Below are 21,365 nucleotides of genomic sequence, written 5' to 3' on the forward strand. Positions count from 1 at the left end.
TAGAACAGTAAATCACATATACTGACAACAAACAGTTTCAAGAAGTCCTGAAATAGAAGTAGGATTGTTTAGCTTGAATTATGTTCTATCGACCAAAAACTGTATACTCAGTTAGCACGAAAAAGGAACTGTAGACGTCTGTGATCTTGGCCAAATTTGTCAATAACTTCTTGTATGAACTGTGGCCTGTTTTCATTCACTAGCTCACGATGAAGACTCATCATGCAGAGTCCAGACAAACGATTCACGGTCATTGTTGACCTGAGCCATGTTTTCACCCTTCTCATTGAGCTGAAGGATCTTTCCACAGTACAAGTAGTGACTGGTAAGGTAAGGGCAATCAAAATTGCTTGTCGAACAGCTGGAATTAGATCTGTGTATGGTAATAAATCCAAAAGGCCATTTTGAAAGTCTTTTTTTTCTTTCCCTGACCACATATCAAACCAGGTCAATGCTTCAGCATCCAAGTTATCAATGTTATATATGCTGGTAATTTGTTTGATCTTTTGTTTGAATTCTTGCTGTGTTATTTTTGCCATTTGGTGCGGGTGAAGAGAGAAAAGGTTAAAATTGGTTATGTTGTGGCAATCAAACCGGCTTTTTAATGATGCGATAAGAGAGTCGAGGTATGGCACATAGATGGCACGACGATAGTATTCCTCAACAGTTGAGCCTGGAACATTTGAGTGATGCTTCTGTCTGCCACATTGTCTTGGAAGAGATAGCTCAGTTTCAATTCTGTCTGCAATATTTTGAACATTTACAAGAATATCTTTGAAATATTCTTCTGCCCGTTGTCTGTGGTTAAGAAACATTTGTATAAGCTCTTGAACATGGCTATGTGCTTTTGTTATATCCATCTGAACAGCCTGCAGAGCTTGAGTTAAAGGCTCAAGTCTTGCTGAATAAGTAGCCATAATAACAAGACAGAAAAGAAATGTGGAAGTGCTCGAGCAGCATACTAGTTGGTGTGCTTCTTGTGACGTCTTACCAGAAGCTGTAGAAACTAGATACTGCAGTTGCTGAAAAATTCTGTCAAAGTTTTCTGAAAAAACCCTGATACTTTTATATTTGGCAGTCCAGCGTTTTTCACAAAGTAATGATACATTAGGAATCAGAGATCTACGTTTTGGACTTTCACGGAAAAATTTAATAATGGCCTTCACACTACCAATAGCATTTCTTATCTCAGGAACAGCATTAAGATCATTAACTACTAAGTTCAGTTTATGACTAGCACAGTGAACAAAAATTGCTCTTGGGTATTTTCCTTTGATTTTTGCTTGTACTCCACCTTCCTTGCCAGCCATTATAGAGCAACCATCATAGCCTTGACCATATAGTTTGTCCATATTGAGACCTAACTTTATACATTGTTCCATAATTACATTAGCAATGGATGTGGCATCAAATGCCTTTAATGTAGCAAACCCAAGGAATTCTTCCCTGATTTTAACTGGGGTAATAGTTAGATCTACAAATCTTACACCAAGAGACAACTGCTCATCTGCAATAACTGAGAAACCAAAAGAGCTGTTTGCAGCAGAAATTATTCTCTCCCGTAAGACGTATTCGCAGAGTGCTATCAGTTCATTTTCTACACGAACTGATGTATAACGTGCATTAACAGGTGCATTTTTCAAATGATTTTTAGGACCTCATCTCCTGATTCAATACGAAACTCAAAGAGGGCTTGTACATTGCCTGATGTGCTTGTTTTCCCTCGTAGAGCAATGTCATGAGTTCCACAAAAAACGATTGTTGATAGAACTGAATACAGTTTTTTTCTGTTTTCTTCAACCTGATGTTTAAGTGCACTGTTAACTTGACACACAATGCTCTGTTCTGGGTGACTTCTTACATTTATGAAATGTGTTGCATCATCATCTGCTTGTTTGTGCCATGTAGTTAAAGAGTGTTTTCTAGCACTGTTGTGAAAGTCTCTATACTTCAAGAAAGGAGCAGTTATAAAGGCACCTTGAAAGCCACGATGGACAGGCTGGGGAACAATTACACAATATTTGCATAGTACTCCTTTAAGGTATGGTGAATAACTAATCCAGTTATATTGCTTTAACCACACATGGCGGAAACAACGTGGCCCTTTGGCATCCTTCCTAAAATCATAGGCCTCAGGGGGAGTGAAAACCTTCATAAGCAGCTCATGTTTTCTCTCATCTACAAGTTGTGATGCCAACTTAACATATAACCCAATGTCATTCACATCAGCACCTTCATGGGTATCTGTACCTTCAAGTGACCTTGATGATTCCTCCTGTGAAGATGATGGAAACTGAGGTGGACATGATCCAGTTGTTTGTTGAAATTGTTCTCCTGTTTGTGGAACTTGAAGACCTTCAGATTGCAGTTCAAAGGGAAGTACATTTGCTGCTTTTTGTTGGAGTGGAAGTGCTAATGATCCTTGTTGCTGAACTTCAAGTGCCACCACTTTTTGTTGAGATGAACATTTTGCAGCTGCTGCTTCCTGACATGAAGTTGCTGAAGTTCCCTCTGATTCATGAAGCTTCTGTTTTTTAAAGTAATGTCGGATATCCATTCCTCAAAAGATGAAAAATGTTTTGCAATATTATGGCGAAAGTGCAATATTTCTTACAAAAATCAGTGCAAAATCAGTACTCACTTAAAAGTAAAGGATTTAGTAGCAGCCAAGAAATGACTAAATAGTACACTGTGGGGGTCATTTATCAACACTGGGCAAAATTGCCCATGGGCAGTAACCAGTAGCAACCAGTCAAATTGCTGCTTTCATTATTCTACTTGCAGCTGACTTTAAAAAGCTAATCACTGATTGGTTGCTATAGGCAACTGCCCATGGGTAAATTTGTCCCGTGTTGATAAATGAGCCCCCATGACTCTATTTATACAACAACACATACTATACACATCACACTGCAGGAGTAATGAAGAACTTAAAAAACACTGTTATATTTTGTGACAGGCCAAGAATGTGGTATGATCATCTGTATGGCAGCCTAGGTAAACGTGCAGCCAATAAAAATTATAGGTGCCACACACATCACTCTATTAGAAATAACTGGTTAGAAATAGTGTGCTTGAGGGAGGCAAAATGACAAGCTATTGTATTAAATCGCATTTAGTTCCATTATATGCACAAAATAGTTTTGCCCCAGGTACGTACCAGTGTGTGGTTTCCCGAAGAGTGACCAGCAGTTTCTGAACCTTCCCCTATACAAGGATTGGTGCTGGTGTTGGGGTCCCGTGTTGTAATATTTTGTGACAGGCCAAGAATGTCGTGATCATCTGTATAGCAGCGTAAAGTCAAAGTATCAATACAATAAGTAAAATAAGTGACAGTTCTAACCCACTGTGTAAATAATAAACTGCAGCTGGTGTGGGACCTTCAGCTTCCATACTATCATATAGAGCAGATGAGTGGGTGCATTATCTATACTGAGATACTCCATACCATCATACAGAGCAGTGTGTGCATTACTAGTGCAAATATACTCCATACATATTTTAATGATCTATAAAATTTACACAGTACCATTATACAGAACACAAAGTTAATCACTGTACATTTTGTGCTCCTAGGGAAACTTATTGGTGCTCCTAGGGAAATCCTAATAGTTAGAATCCTGGGAGCATCTCTCTACCGCTTATACATTTTTCACCTTTCTACAGATGCAGCCACTGGGATTTGTGTGTTAAATGCGTCATGACTGAGTTAATTGAAGAAACGGTGTTATCTAAAGTTAATCTTCAAAATAAATCTGCACGCACTCCTGCAACCATGGCCATGGAGGTTAAAAAATGTAACTTTATTCCATATTAGTTAAAAGGTATGCTTCCTAACGCGTTTCGTATCAACAGATACGTAGTCATATATGCCTATGACTACGTATCTGTTGATACAAAACGCGTTAGGATGCATACCTTTTAACTAATATGGAATAAAGTTAAATTTTTTAACCTCCATGGCCATGGTTGCAGGAGTGCGTGCAGATTTATTTTGAAGATTGATTTTGTCTAAGCTACGGGTTCGGGGCACAGCACCCGGGCCATCCGGCTAATTCGGTGAGTGAAAAGCTCTTTGGCTGTTTTCTACCATTCAAAGTAACTCGAGTGACGGGCCTGGGGTTTGGACACCCAGGTCAGATATTTCCGCTTGGTAAAGATTACCCAGTGGTTTATATCGATATAATTATTCAATTATTTGAGCAATTAATGGGGATTTTACCCACAAGTTTAAAAGTGGTTTTGCTCTATGTATATAAAATAATTAGTCCAGAAGAGATTGGAGCCAGCATTTTCTTTTTGTTTATATGTTATCTAAAGTTATCTTAACTCATTTAATGCATTTAACGTTTTCATTAGCATACCAAAGCACCATTGTTTTCAATGGTGAACTCTTTAATTGGATGGGATGCTGTGACACAATATTCTGTGCTAAGTAGGATAAATGGGATAGATGAGTTAAGTTATTCTGTGTCAAATGCACAATCCAAAGTGGCTTCATCTGTATGTCCTTGTGAGGAAAAAGCACAGGGTATTCAAGTCCTGATAAATTAATTTTTTAATTCAATTAATTCATTAGTATTAAAGGGGTGGTTCACCTTCAAGTTAACTTTTAGTATATTGTAGAAGGGCCAATTCTAAGAAACTTTTCAGTTGGTCTTCATAATTTATTTTTCATAGTTTTTTGAATGATTTGCAATTTTCTTCTGTTTCTTTGCAGCTTTCAAATGGGGGTCACTGACACCATCTAAAAACAAATGCTCTGTAAGGCTACAAATGTATTATTATTGCCACTTTTTATAACTTATCAATCTATTCAGTCCCTCTCCTATTCATATTCCAGTCTCTTATTCAAATCAATGCAGGTTTGCTAGGGTAATTTGTACCCTAGAAACCAAATTGCTGACACTGCAAACTGGAGAGCTGCTGAATAAAAAGCTAAATAACTATAAAACCACAAACAATAAAAAATGAAAACCAATTGCAAATTGTCTCAGAATATCACTCTCTACATTATACTAAAAGTTAACTCAAAGGTGAACAACCCCTTTAACTAATCACACAAGTCACTTTATAATTAATGAATTTGAATAATGAATTGATGGGAGATATTTAGGGTGACATTAAAATTTAATAAAGTTGTTTTAGAATACCTTGATCAATTCACCTATAGTGATTGAGTATGCTTATTGGAGAGAATTAATTTTTTTATGGTCAACAATTGATTAAGGTACTGATCCGATGCATTTTATATATTAAAAAATGAATAATGAATTACTTAGGAAATTCGCATGTGATGTGATTGTGACATAGAGATATCCACTACCCACTGTAACTATCAGCACCCTATCCCTGTATAAGATAAATATATTATATATCTAATGCAGATAAGGGTTGTGGGAGTGAAAAGATCAGTTCCAGAAAATATGGACCTTTGCACTCTATATTCTTCCCAACTGCCTCCCCTATATATATATATATACAGTATATATATATATATATACAGTATATATATATATATATATATATATATATATATATATATATATATGGAATGACCACTTGTTTGCTAGCGTTTTGTCCTCTACGACTGTTAGTGAATTGGCAATGTCCCTGTGGATGAGATTTCTGGTGAATTGTCGCTAGCCACAACCACTTCGCCCTTTAGTGATTCTGCCCCACTGTGCAGGCCCCCTTTAGCTATCCGTGCTGCTGTAAAAATAGAGCTGAGTAAGCTGTTGCAGGAGGATATGTGTTTCCTCTATAGTTATCAAGTCACCAACCGGCAGTGGTGTAGTACCAGTAAAAATTATATTTGATGCCAATGTTAGTAATAGGGAAGACAAACAACATATACAGTAATATTTTCTAGAAAAGACAGCAACCCTAGGGACAGACTGGCATGGACTGTGGGTATGATAGCCCCCTCCCCAACCCTTTCTGCAGCTTTAACTTTGTTGCTCACCTCCAACAAGCAAAGTGTAGGGCGGTCAAGCGGGTGATTGAGGAAGGACTGCCTGAGGGTACCATTGTGGGGGCCTGAGCCCATTCATGTTATGCCACTGCCCATGCTAGAAATACAGTCTGACACAACAAAACACCCTAGGATCATCTCTAGATGCCTAAAAGTACTTTCTGTGACTCCCCCCAATAATAACGAAGCTCAAGTGTATTTAGACAAGGATTGGCTTTCCCTTTTCATCTATAATACATCAGCTTGAAAATCTGAATATCTGTCAGTGAAGGCAAAGCAGCAGAGCTGGAGAGAAACTCCTGGGCACAGTGGGCTGGAGAGAAAAGGGCAGGTCCTCACCTATTTCTTTTTGAGCGATCAGTCAGCTCAGCAGCCTAAGCTCGCGCGCACTCGTCCTCCCAAAGCACCCTGGCGAGTGGCGACGTGACGTCGCGTTGCGTCGGCGACGTCACGTTGCGCCGGCAACATCGCGGCGGCATCCGTGACGTCAATCAGAGTCAGCCCGGCCCAGAGACTGGTGGAGGCAGTTGGGAAGAATTTGGGCCTGGCTGTGGGTAAAATTAAGCGCTGCGTGCAGAGAGATTTGTGTGGACAGTCCCAGGGGGGGCACTGCCCCCTCTTGCCCCCCTCTGTGGACGCCCATACCAGAGACCCTGCTGGCACATCGGGTGAGCTTGAGTGACAGGAAATGAGATGCATGCTTGGGGGTTGGGAGCCTAATTTATTGATTGCTTTCTAATTTAGGTCACGTGACAGGGATGTAACCCATTGTTGCCCACTGCCATGCGAAGGAACAGGAAAACTATATTCGGATCAAAACAGCGTACCTTTAATTGTAATCCAGATTGGGGTTGAGGGTCCAGGTTGACCACGAATAAAGGGATAATTGTAATTGGACCAGAACAGTATTCCAGTAGTGAGTGAGGTTGAAAATCCAGGCCAGTCAGTGAATATGACATTCAGATGTTGTTTCAAGTATAAGCTTGGTGAAGAACGGCTAGTTGAGTCAATTGGAACAATGTTGTGATCTTTAGGCCGGGTGCTTGGTCTAGGGTCTCGTTGTGCCAGGGGAGTTTTGGGTGAGGAGGATTCATCTGGCCATGATGAGCTTGAAGGATGTTGGGTACATGGAGTGGAGGTCTGCTTTGGTGCTTTTGGACTAGTGAGCCCATTCAAGGTAAGACTCTTTTACCTCCACCTCCAGATTTTTATAAGACTCTGGTATTCCATGCATTTGTATATTGTCTCTACGCTATGTATTTTTGAGGACTTCTAATTTTAGTTGAAGATCAAATACTTGTCTGTGAAATTCAGATAAATCAGATTCCTGCTCTTCTAATACAGTTGTTGTGTCGTCCATCCGAGATTCCAAGGAATCCGTGCGTTGTACTAGCAATTTAAGTTCAGAAGATAAAGCAGAAGTAATACGTTTAGTAGCTTTATCCATTTCTATGTAGAGAACCTCTTTTATTTTTTCCAGTAGATCCTTAATGGATCGGTTTGCCAGTGAAGGCTTGTTTGTGTAGACTGGAGCAGGAGTTACAGGATATGAATCCTGTAACTCCTGTTCCACAGACTCTTCAGTTGAGTGTATAGTACAACCAGTTAGTCGTTCCAAAAAAGTATCAATTTGTTTACCGAATACTGAAGGACGGGATTTCTTTGATCAGCCCATGATTGAGAATATTTAAATCTGAAAGCCTTCTATCTTTACACGTTTGTGCCCTCTATTTATGGTTGACTTCTGGTTCTTCTTGCCAGGCAGTTTAATCTTTGTCACAGCTGTACAGATTTGCAATGTTACATCCAAATTATTAGGCCAGCTGCAACCATTGGTTAGGCAGTCAAACTTTTGTCACAGATGTTACAGATTGGCAATGTTACTTCAAAATTGTTAAGACATCTGTAGCCATTGGTTAGCAATCTTTTCCATTAGGGTTTGTCCAGATTAAAGATCCTTTTTACCTAGTGGTAGCTCACCTACAGCCCTGAAATAATACTGTAGGTTTACATCCTTTTAAGTATAGACATTGTAAAAGGTTCTGGGGTAGTGATTATGGCAGCCAAAGTATTAAAGTGCTCAATTCACATGGAACTGGACAATGCCCATTGTTCCCTTTATTATGGCAGCCTAATAGTTTCACTTGTAGCTGCTTAGTAATGTCCAAAAATACAGAATAAACACCAGTCTTTGGGCTAAAGTGAAGATTTTACATGTAGTTCATATAGCAGTGTAGTATACAGTAGTCAGGAAGCCCTATGGGCTAAATATACAAAGTCAAACCTTAGAGTAATGGCGCTTCCAGGATATTACATCTGCATCATACAGACTCACACACTTCCTGATTCACTGGTGCAACTTCAAATAAGTCCAGCGAATGCTCCAGAAGAACCAGCGGGCCGGTGGGTGAGTTTCGTCCAGCCAGCCACAGGTTACCTCAGGTCTGCCCTGGAGTCCCATTTAGGCCTCAACAGCCCCCAGCTGCTCAGAGCAGTGTTGCTCACTGCCAACACTCCAGCTCAGCCCCCTGGAGAGAAAAGGCAGGTAAGGGGGTTGAAACAAGAACCTTCTCTTAAGCTTAGGTGGGCTGGGGAGTCCGGATTCCACAGGTCAGGAGCAGAGCTATGCTATTTTAGTGGTTATCAAAGCCCCCCCCCAGTAGATCTGGATTTATTGTAGATAATAGGGACCTTAGATAAGTTCTTAATTCTGGTGTAGTTACCATGTTGGAGACCCCTCTAATGCAGATCATTCTAATGCAGATCCCCTCTAATGCCTCCTTTCTCTATTTTCGAAAGGTCCTCATGCATGGTTTGTAACTTCTGCACTTCCTCCAGTAGCTCAGCATTCTCTTCCTCTAATAGAGCTTAATGCTTAAATAGCGCATCTGAGGCTTGTTCTACCTGCTCTCTACACTCTCCCAAGTCCCTGATATCTTTTTGTAGGTCAGTGATAGAGGACATTATACTATCAGTAATTGTCTTAGTTAGCTTGTCATATAGGACTGCCAGTTTGCTGCTGTCTGAGGCAAGGTTCCCATCTAGCCTCATGGCAGAAGCGGCCCTGCTTACTTTGTTATATCACACTATGAGTTAAGTCAAAGGTGAACAACCCCTTTCAGTTTAAAAAGGCTGCATCTAGGTAAATCTGATAAACATTTTACCCCACAACTGCCTTCAAAATGCACGAACAAAGAGTTATTCAGTTTGCTATAATCACACAGACAGCATATATATATATATGTATATATATATAGGTATACAGGTATCAGAACCATTATCTGGAAACCCCTTATCCAAAAAGCTCAGAATTACAGAAAGGCCTTTTCCCGTAGACTCCATTTTATCCAAATGATCCAATTTTTCTCTGTAATAATAAACAGTACCTTGTACTTGCTCCACACTAAAATATAATTAATCTTTATCGGAATCAAAACATGCATATTGGGTTTATTTAATGTTTACATAATTTTTTAAAAGACTTAAGGTATGAAGATCCAAATTATGGAAAGATCCGTTATCCAGAAAACCCCAGGTCCCAAGCATTCTGGATAACAGGTCCCATACCTGTACATGTGAGGTGTGGTCAGGGGAACACTGGCTCATTAGATGGGTGGTAGGACAGAAAGGACTGGGTTGAAAAGACAATATTAAATGAGGTCAGGACACAAGGGGGAACCAATGAGGGAGTTACTAAGAAAAGAGCAATTCTACAGAAATCATTAAACAGACTGGAGGGAGGAAGTGCTCAGTATGAAGGAAATATCATAAATGTATATATTAAGGGCAAGGATAGAGTAATATTTCTTTAGGGATAAAGCTGTAATGACTCTCTAGCAACCCCCTCAATTGCACATTTATCATAAAAGATCCAATGTACTCGACCCGTACCTGCAACCCGCAATTTTACCTGCATGTTCCCGTTACTCACACCCGGTCGGCTTACTTGCTTCCAGGTCCCAAACCCGCAATTTGACCCGCAATCTGACCCATGTTTCCACTGATGCCTACCTGCAGTGCCCCCTACTGGAGGAATTTCAAAAATTAGTATTCCAAGACAATTAAATTTAGAAAAAAATTATTAAATTAAAAATAACATAGAGAAAGATAGGCATATGTTGGCAGACAGTCATTTATTGTTTCAACTTCAAATAAGACATTCTGATTACATTCACATCATTGTCATTGTTGTTGTGTTTGTTAATAAATGTTGAAGAATTTACAGTTAGTGCCTGGCTGCTTGTTTGATTACATATTAGAGAGGAGAACTACCTAGTCAGATAACTAGTGATGGGCGAATCTGTGGCGTAACGATACACGCACTGCAATTTTGTTGCGCATCAAAATAATAGTTTTTTGGACGTTCAATGCAATTTGATGAAACCAATCTTCTATGGAAGGGATGTTCTGTTTGTGTCACTTTTTTCAGCTTTGGGGCTACCATCCTTTGCTTTGTGTCTGAATGTGCTGAATTGCATTGAAGTCAATGAGAACACCAATTCACACACATGTTTCACTTAGTATACTGCTACACACATGCCCTGCATTGTTAGAGGACTCCTATCTTTTCAAAAGAAAAAAAAGGGCTCCCATTTTGCCAGTTTCTTAAAAACGTTTGTGATTTTTTTACATTACCTCTGGTCGACTGGTTGTGTGGCTGAGTAGCAGCATCAGCTGCTTGAACTGCTGCCACACCCACCTCTGCTGGTGATGCAGGAGGTGCAGCAGTTTGAGCCTACTCTTCTGCTGCCTCCACAGCCTCGCCCTCTTCTGCAGCGGGATCATTCGCTATCCACTCAGCTGCCAATTAAAGAATTTCAGTTGGAGTAATACAGCCATTGCATTTGTACAGGATGAGGTGTGTCATGTTTTAACTACAGGAAAATTAAACAACATCCATCTATAAGGATGGCATTGGCAGGTATGCGGCGGCAGCACCATTAAGATAGTTTGTTTGCAGCAGCTAATCTTCATTGGATTTACACACTTTTGCTCAAAAAAAGCAAAATAAATAGGACTCAAGTGGCTTTATTGCATTTAAGAAGGGAAATCTATTTATTTGCTAACTATGCTGCAGAACTAAAAGTAAAATTATTATTAGCCCTGGTACAGGCCTAAACAAATACACAAATGCTCCAAAATAGGAAAATAAATAGGAATCAAGTGGATTTATTGTGGTTAAAAAGAGAAATCGATTTATTCTGTTTAAATAAATCTACCTTCAACTTCACCTCTCAGCTCATCAACGAGGTGCCGCCGCTTCAGACCGCTCCAGATCGCTCCAGATCCTTTGGATGGCACACAGACTTAGACGGATATTGAACTGCCTGTGGAGCCTGTGCCTCAGTGTCCCAGGGGGGATATTATCATATCCCCCCTGTGCAGTTAGCGTATAAAGAAGTGAATTTGTTGTTCAGTCATTAGGTCTGGACCTGCCAGGTTTCCACTTTAAAAGTTTTCCACTACCTACAGGTGAAAGGGCAGGGCATTGGGTATTTATACTGTTGATGCCCATTTTTAACACGCATACAGCACGCGTGTCACGTGACGCATGCACCATGATTTTGACGCGCAGGCATCGAGCATGACGCACAGGCACTGAATTTGGTACGCAGGTGCAGATTTTGACTAATTGGCTTTTGAATTGAGCATCACTCAAATACAATATGAATTTTTTTATTTTAGTAATAGTGTGACTACATTAGCTAACCATGCTGCAGTATTAGAAGTAACATTATTAGAATTAAAAGAGGTAGGCCTCAACTGGAAGAAATTAGACTGCAATGCAGCAGTACTGAAAGCAAAATCATTTTTAGGAGCCTTGACAGACCCCATGCACAAGAAATTAGACTACCTTATGGCAGTAGTAGCATCAACATAGAATTAAAATTGGAATTAGAAGAGGTAGGCCTCAACAAGTGATGGCAATCACACAACACTTTCTGGTTGTTACCTGTCCAGGATCTATCATTATTCATACGCATACTACAATCTCAACATTTACCTATTAGAATTTTCACATTTTATTACTGTCTGCGATGCATCTGCTCTTCTCCGTCGCAGGCTATGAAGTCCCAGGGCTAGTCTGGTTGTCTCCAGGAGACAAATTAAACTCTCTCTCTTGATAATGCCATGCATTCATCTTGTTTGGAGCTAGTGCAGTGTTACTGTAGTGCTGCCTGTGTCAGAACTCCCTTTTTGTATTCACTTGCCGCAAGGTGTTCTTTACAAAGATGTTGTATCACAATTTTAATTTTGTGAACCATATATTACCCTCCAGGCTGTTTTATATTCCTTTAAAGTAGAAGCATCTGTTGTTCACATTTAAAAATTATGTTTATTTTACTTTTCCATTCAAAATATCTTATTATACCTTATTGTACAATTTGTGATTTTTTCCTGTATTCCTTGTTCCCTTTGTTATGCTAATGCCATATATTATTCTCCAGGCTAGTTTATACTGTACATCCTTGAAGGAGAAGCATCTATTTGTTTGCATTTAAAAATGATGTTTATTCTACTTTTCCATCCAAAATATCTAATAATACATCCATCATTGTGCAATTTCTACAAGAATAAACTGTTATTGACTATATTCCTTGTTCCTTTTGTCATGCTCATGTTCTGTGCAGGGAAGTGTGTATGGAAACAAATGAATAATAAATAGATTAGTGGTAATATACACATACTGTATAGGTGAGCCCAAATTAATTTGCTTTGATATTAAATGAAAAAAACAATCTCATTGGTTGCTATCAGTAACTGCACTAATGCAACATAGTAACTATGTTGCTATGGGTGCTATCAGGAGTGTTTTTAAGCCCCAAGACATCTAGAGACTTATAGCCGCCCCCTCTACTCTTGCACTTAGCTTTTTTGCTCTCTATCCAGTGCAAAGGGATTCCCAATGTTAAGGGGATTTAGGTCAGTACTAGTGATGGGCAAATCTGTGGCATTTTGCTTCGCTGAATAATTAGTGAATTTATCGAAAAATGCATGAAACGGCATCTATGTTTTGACGCGCAACATTATTTTCTGCCGCGCAATGCATTTGATGAAACCCATCTTCTATGGGTGTTTTGTTTGTGTCACCTTTTTTCAGCTTTGGGGCTACCAATAAAACATTTTCCCTTACTTTTAAGCTTTGTAGACTGTGTGATTATAAATTAATATGGCATGTTTTGCTTTGTGTCAAAATGGGCTGATTTGCATTGGAGTCAATAGGAAGACCAATTCACACTCATGTTTGACTGCTACATGCATCCTGGTTGTAGTTTGTGACTCAATGTTTCCCTCTTAGCAGTAACCTGTGTTAGGCCTCATTATTATTGTATTTCATCTGTATCTTATGTATCCAGAATGTATTCTGATACCACTGTATTGTATGTATCTACCGTTCTATCTTCTTTTGATCATCATCATTAAACAAGTTCCAGAACTTATACAGTGTGGTGATTGAAGGGCAAGTAAACTGCCTGTTGATTCACTTCTCACAATGATAGGGACAGGACAGCAACACTCTCAACCCGCATTTTTTTTACTATTGTAAGAAATTGCCATCTTGATTTTGTTATTTAATATGAAAGCTGTTGTTCAGGGAACTTACATGAAGCCCTGATTATCATAACAAAGGTTTTCCTGTGATTACTAAGGCCTATGTCTGCTGTGGGGACCATAAAACTGATTGTGTATGTGAGAAAACTTGCTCAACAGGATGTAGGCAAGTTGGGGGTTTATCACAGCATCTTGGCAGTTGGGAGGGTTTCTGTGGGGGCAGGTGAGAACCCAGGATAAAAGAACATGAGCAGACATGTGAAGGAGCTGGGCAGTAGAGAGGGAGCTGGGCAGCTGAGAGGAGGCAGCTAGAGAGCGGGAGAAACCAGAGGAGCCTGGGACAAGACATGTGAGGAATGAAGACCAGAGGGGAAGGCAGAGATGAAGCCGAACTCTATTCCCCTGCTTTTTTGGTAACAACTATGTAGACTTGTGTAATGTGTAACTGTAAATATTGTAATTTTTGTTTAGTCTAAGTGTAATCATTTATGTAGAACAATCAATTGATTATTTTACAATACATCACTTTACTATACGCTCATTGGTGTGGATTCATTGTTTGCTTGCTCAAAAGAACCAGAAACCCTAGTAAGTGGGTTGAGGTATATTATTGATATTGATATAATATTATTAATATTGATATAATATATATAGAAACTTACACTATTAATATACTTAAACACTTTTTGGGGTTAGTCTTAGCCTCTGCCTTATTGTGCACCTCATTTTCTATATATGCCTTCTGGATTGCTGTTTTACAACATTTGTTATAGTGTTTATATTCAGTAAATGCATCTTCTGTCCCCACAGACTTGTAGTTTTTACATAAACTATTTTGTTCCTTTCTTACATTTTTACACTATTATAAACTGCTAATTTAATGAATTTTGTAGCAACTTCACTAGCTGCTGTTGCTCTGCTCAGAGTAGAAAAAGGTAATCTGAGGTTTTTGGTCTATTTCCTGGGCAGAGCTACAGCTCTGTTTTCCTTCTGAACATGTTTGACTGTGTAGTAGAAAAGTGACCAACAGGCAGTGCTGTTACAAAATTAAAAATAAATAATTTGGTTAAAACAGCTTAATACCTTTGAAACAAACAAAAACAACAGTGCCACACCAGCTTTGCAGCTTTGTTTTTTTATATTAAGATTGAAACAATGTACTATGTGTATCAAATAAGAAAGCAAGAGCCCTGTAACAATGAAGATCGCTAAAACTCCCTATCCTGATTGAATTTGCCTGCTGTACTACTGACAAACACCTGCCAAGAGTACAGGCATTTTGCCAGATATACCAGGGAAAAGGTGACCAGGGTCTTGCAGACAATTGTTCTACATTTCTGCACAGTATGTACAAAGTGTATTGATACTTAATAGGCCTACTATGCCATGGGTCAAGTATAGTACATCCTGTAGCATGATCCTTCTTTATTATTTAGCTGATTTCAATATTACTGAACCTGTAAACACCTTCTTCTAACTTTGCAGGTACACTGGATGAGTGAGGAGAACTACATTTTCACCTGTCATCTCTTCACCCTGCTCTGCTAAACTGGTTACAGATAGAACCTGTGCATCCTTCTCCATTCCTTAAATTAGTACATCACTGGCTCGAGGAAGAAGTCCCAGACCATTCAGTGTCTAGACATTGCAGTAGTTTATCCTGGGGAATCCCTGTGCCTTCCGATGCCTCTCACATTATATTTGTCTGGTTAGATGCTCTAGTAAAGCAACTGCTGCTGGATATCTTAAGCCATCGTTGGCACTGTGGGGCCCTTCCACCCACCTCCTTGGTAAGGACATTTTATTCTTCCATGCTATTTACTGGCCTGACTGCTTCTTCATTCCCATTGGACTTCAGAAGGTACAAAAATGTCTAAAAGCCTAAAAAATGTGGTGAATCCCTCAGATTGCATCAGGCGTTAAACAAAAGTTGGGCTGCACTACCATTTGATTTGCCATGGTGCACCAGAGAGATACTGTAATTTCACACACCGTACTACCCACATGCTGTTGAACTCAGAGTTAGCTGACCCACTTGGGGGGTCTGCTAAACTGTTGCACTGCACCTGCTATCAACCCAATGCAACACTTTACAAAATTCCACTATGACAGTTTTCCTTTAGCTTTCTGTGACCAGATACATGATTTGCTTGCTGCTTTGCAGGAACTCCCTGCAGAGATGGACCAATGGATAAAGAAATTTCAAGTTCACAAGGCTTTGGAGTGTATGGATGCCTGTGTACGCTGCTCCAATGCCTTCTTCCAGACCCAGGCTCCTTGAAAAGGAAAAGGGTAGTAGAGAAAGAGGCTGCTTTGAGGGACTCTGTTATATACCTGACATTGGAAGCTCTTCGACTGTATGCCACACTTCTTCATCCTGCAGTGCTTGGATTGGCTACAGCGGCACTAGACAGGCTTGGTGTGCCCCTAAATATGAGGACGCTTATGAGGAATACATTCTTAGCAGCTACAAGAGGATAAATTTGTTACTTTCGGGGTCAAACTTTAGGTCAGGACAAAGACCTGCTCTTTCCTAGGTTGGAGAAGAGTAAAGCTTTATAGTAAGAAGACTGCTGGAGTTAGCCATAAAGGTCACATAGGGATATATTCAAATATTAATGTCTCCCCCAATCTGTTATTGATGTTTACCTTTTATGTTGGTTTATGTTAAGGCACCTCATCCTAATCTCATTTGAAATCTTTTTCTTTGATGAAGAAAAACATAATTAAAATGTAATTGAAAGACTCTAATGTTCTATAGCATATTAGGCAAATGTTATTGTTTTTCTCTCATATGACAATGCTTTTTTAAGGGACCAGTAACGTCAAAATTTTTTTTTACAAAATTCGTTAGTATACATCGAAATATAAACACCAACACACTTTAAAATTTTAAATTGCAAAGCCTTTATTAAAAAATAACTTACTGAAACTCCACTTCCTGTCCTCTTCAGAAACGGCGATACGGCGACCATCCTTCCTGCAGCAGTTGATTTCTTCTCCCTGGCTATCTCTCCTGGCCACTCTATGTCTGCCGCGCTCTGCCAGCAAGATTGACAGCCAGCTTCTTCTTCTCCAGTCACTTCTTGATGCAGCCGTACTGGTCCTGGTGGTGATCATCTACGGGGCTTGCACAAAACCGGCGTGCGCTGGACTTCTCCCTGCACACTCGGTGTGCTGCTGCTGCGGACTCTGAGCCCTGCTGCCCCTTTGTTTCCCGTGCACCCTGTGTAATGGAGGTCCCTGCTGACTGGGGGTCTGCGGCGGAGAGCGCTTGTTGTTGCTCCCACCGCCGGGCCTGTCACTCCTGATCGCTGCTCTCATGGAAAGTAGCGCTGCGCCCAGTTCCAATGCAAGAAAGGGTTTCCTGCGCTATTCAGGTGCGCTCTGCTCAGTATCGACAGTGCTAAAGTTATGAGAGAAACAGAGACAGCACTGAGGTTACAGGAAGAAGGACAATATTGAGAGTAACAGCAGCGGAGAAAGAACTAGAGCTGAGTAGGAAGCCTCCCAGACAAAGAGGCTGTGCGTGCGCTTCAGTTCAGACGGCAGCGCCTGGGACAGCGCTACGGACAGCACACAAAAGCAGCAGCACTGCGGGACAGGCTCTCCATGGCGCTACTATCCATGAGAGCAGCGATCAGGAGTGACAGGCCCGGCGGTGGGAGCAACAACAAGCGCTCTCCGCCGCAGACCCCCAGTCAGCAGGGACCTCCATTACACAGGGTGCACGGGAAACAAAGGGGCAGCAGGGCTCAGAGTCCGCAGCAGCAGCACACCGAGTGTGCAGGGAGAAGTCCAGCGCACGCCGGTTTTGTGCAAGCCCCGTAGATGATCACCACCAGGACCAGTACGGCTGCATCAAGAAGTGACTGGAGAAGAAGAAGCTGGCTGTCAATCTTGCTGGCAGAGCGCGGCAGACATAGAGTGGCCAGGAGAGATAGCCAGGGAGAAGAAATCAACTGCTGCAGGAAGGATGGTCGCCGTATCGCCGTTTCTGAAGAGGACAGGAAGTGGAGTTTCAGTAAGTTATTTTTTAATAAAGGCTTTGCAATTTAAAATTTTAAAGTGTGTTGGTGTTTATATTTCGATGTATACTAACGAATTTTGTAAAAAAAAATGTTGACGTTACTGGTCCTTTAAGGAGAACTAATCCCAACCCTAAGAGACAGTCTCCATCCAGTAGCCCCCATCCGCCCCCCTCTATACTTCTTCGCTGCTTAGTCCATTATTTGTAAAAGTGTTGCAGAAATTTGCACACACCTCTGCATGGAGATGCAGAGTAGCACAATGGAGCTCACGGATGCCATCTTTTGCATACATTCACTAAAGGACATCCAACACCAAGCTTTTTTGCGCATGTGCAGTTGGAGCTATTTGGTATATGCTCCTACTGTGCATGCACTGGAATGCTCCGTAAATAGCCGAAGTGAAGAAGAGGATCTGAAGATGGCACCCATGAGCTCTGCTGCACTACTCTGCATAGAGAGGTCTGTGCAACTTTCTAAATAGTGGACAATGCAGGTAGGGGACAGGTGGGGCTTTCAGATGCAGACTCTCTTTAGGAGGGGTGTTTAGTTCTCTTTTGAAAAAAAATTGACGTGTTTCTTTGAAAATCTATAGGAAACCAGTATTACTAGACTACAATATAGATTGAAAAGTTTTCCCAAAACCAGCCAACCTTGTATAATGATTTAGACAGAGTGCAGCAGATAATCTTTCTTTGGGATATCATGCAGTGCAGGAGTATCGGCTATGGAATGTACGGTAATTATTATACGGTATAGTAATTATTGCTAGGCCAGTGGAGGATAGTCCATTTCCATTCTTTTTAGAAATATTGTCACATTCCTATGTTTTTTCATACAATCATGGCAATAATGCTACATGTATTCTATTTCTTTACAATGTTTTTTTATGGATATTTGTCAAAACAACTTCATCACAAGGTGTATTCTGTTTATTAATAGAAGTGGAATACAGGCATGAGATCTGTTATCCAGAATGCTTGGGACCTGGGGCTTTCCAGATTACAGATATTTTCATAATTTGGATCTTCATACCTTAAGTGTGCTAGTAAATCATGTAAACATTAAATAAACCCAATAGTCTGGCTCTTCTTCCAATAATGCTTAATTATATCTTAGTTTGGATTATGTACAAGGTACTGTTTTATTATTACAGAGAACAAGGAAAAAAAAAAATTTGGATTATTTTGATAAAATGGAGTCTAAGGGAGACAGCCTTTCTATAATTCTGAGATTTCTGGATAAGGGGTTCTGAAGGAGGGCTCCCATACCTGTAATATAAACATTTATTTGTAAGATGCTAATAATTTATTTATTAGTTATAAAAAGATGCAAACTCTACTTATCAAATTGAGCATTTCATAGCCTCCTTTATGTGATAGTTCTAGCCTGAGGGCTACTTGTTGTACTTCCCACATTGGGAACCAACTGCTATGGATTCCTGATCAGGGCCGCTCCTGCCATGAGGCAAGGTGAGAAGCATGCCTCAGGCTGCATGGAGCAGCAGTTACTAGGGGTGGCAAAAAGCCACCTCTGGTAACTTTGAGTTGGATTTTAGTTTTTTAAGACGTAAATTCGGCTCTGCTAGGGCAGCAAGCACAATAGCACTCACTGCACTAGCGATGCAGTCCCCACGAACCCGATCCAATGCTAAATGTTGAAAGCACGGAGCGGGAGGGGGGGCGACATCAGGGCTGCTACCTCAGGCGGCAGCAGCCCCTGAAATGCTGCTGTTTCTGATGATTTGTTGCCATTTCTTTTCCTGGAAAAATTGGCTGCAATCAGAACATCCCATGTAATAAACTTGGTTTTGTGAGTTCTGCGCTGTTTATTATAAAAGAGCTGCACCGAGAAAATGTGGATCCACACGTCCACTTTAGTTAATTGGTTTAGACAGGGTTCAGTGCGCTGTTATCTGCTTAATCAATATATTTCACAAAACCTAAAGAAAGAAGCAATATATAGTGTAGTCGGTCTTAACTAGATGTTATTTAGATACCGTATATACTCCAGTATAAGCCGAGTTTTTCAGCATCCAAAATGTGCTGAAAAAGTCTACCTTGGCTTATACTCGAGTCAGCGGGCAGTAGCTGAGATTGCAGTCACTTTTAATCATTCCTATACCAACAGTTCGCTTGGGGAGAGACTGCAATATCACACAGCGCCCTCTGTTGGTTATATGAAAGAATAACAGTGCTCCCTCTGTTGGTTATATGAAAGAATAACAGTGACTGCAATATCACACAGAGCCATCTGTTGGTTATATGGAAGAATTACAGTGACTGCAATATCACACAGCACCCTCTGTTGGTTATATGAAAGAATAACAGTGTGCCCTCTGTTGGTTATATGAAAGAATAACAGTGACTGCAATATCACACAGCGCCATCTGTTGGTTATACGAAAGATTAACAGTGATGGCAATATCACACAGCACCCTCTGCACATGGTAGTGGGACAGTGGGACAATGCACACAGTAATATGTTCTCTGTCACCATCAACTTTGCAAAGAAGTCCGGTTGATCGCTCGGGGGGTGCTTTGCCGGAATGTGCGCTGCTGGGAGACAGGGCTGTATTTGTGTCTAGGCTTATACTCGAGTCAATAAGTTTTTCCAGTTTTCGTAGTTAAAATTAGGTACCTCGGCTTATACTCGGGTCGGCTTATACTAGAGTATATACGGTAATTAAAACCACTCACATTGTAGTCCCAGAATTGTTAGCATATAGAAATTCTCTTTACGGTCAATGTCAAAATGGATCTTTGAAGAGCGGTGTGTGTCAGCGCACGTTAGGCAGGCATCTACAATACAGGTTTGAGTACGGTACTACAAAGAAAATGCTTCCAATAGTGAAGCTGCAGGGAAAGGCCCTGGGGGCCATTTGCACTTACCGAGCAGTGGTAGATAAGAGCAGTCAGAACAGGTGCGGATCTTTTCTCCAGAATGCGCCACTTGTCTGTTGTGCCTGGAGCAGCAAGAAGCTGGATTTCGCTGTGAGTCCACAGCATGTAGGCAAGCTGGCTTCTGTGGAATCTGCTTCAGGTTGTAGCAATGGCGGCATCTCTGCAGGATAGTTTGTGGGTTATAGTTCTGCAACCGTTCAGAATCTGCAAGTCTCCCAGTCTAATTGGCTCAGCGGTCCGGGAGTGATTTAGGTAGTTCAATAAGGCAGATTGAATTTTTTAGATCGGATTATTTCAATAATTTAAACAATCATACGAGCCCAACGTGTTTCATATCTGTTGATACTTCCTCAGGGGAATCCATGGGATTATTGAAATAAACCAATCTAAAAAATTCAACCTGCCTTATTGAACTACCTAAATCACTCCCGGACCGCTGAGCCAATTAGACTGGGAGACTAGCAGATTCTGAATGGTTGCAGAACTATATCCCACAAACTATCCTACAGAGACACCGCCATTGCTACAACCTGAAGCAGATTCCACAGAAGCCAGCTTGCCTACATGCTGTGGACTCACAGTGAAATCCAGTTTCATTCCATTTATCTTTAGGATTATTTCATTTCCAAAATTGCCATCATTTTTTTTTTAAAATACTGTTTTTATTGATTTTTCAACATAAAAAGATGAGCAGTGATAATCGCATTTGACATATACAGAATTGTAACTCCAACTTATATAGATGCATCATTGTATTGCAAACAAGACAGTTGGTTGACGTTTCGACTCCAAAGCGAGTGTATGCTGAGTATCTTTGAGTCTCGCTAATTGTGTCACTCAAAGGTCTTTGCTCGAGACTTTGCCCGAGGCACAATAAAGCTTATCATTGTGTGCTGAAGTACCTGG

The 21,365-nt window shown here is 40.5% G+C and overlaps 1 pseudogene; it reads left to right on the forward strand.

The window, feature by feature from the left end:
* Nucleotides 1–8,267: 8,267 nt before the first annotated feature.
* Nucleotides 8,268–16,274, forward strand: LOC108700532 (annotated as a pseudogene).
* The last annotated feature ends 5,091 nt before the right edge of the window (nt 16,275–21,365 follow it).

The sequence above is a fragment of the Xenopus laevis genome, chromosome 8S (assembly GCF_017654675.1).
Source record: "Xenopus laevis strain J_2021 chromosome 8S, Xenopus_laevis_v10.1, whole genome shotgun sequence".
NCBI lineage: Eukaryota > Metazoa > Chordata > Amphibia > Anura > Pipidae > Xenopus > Xenopus laevis.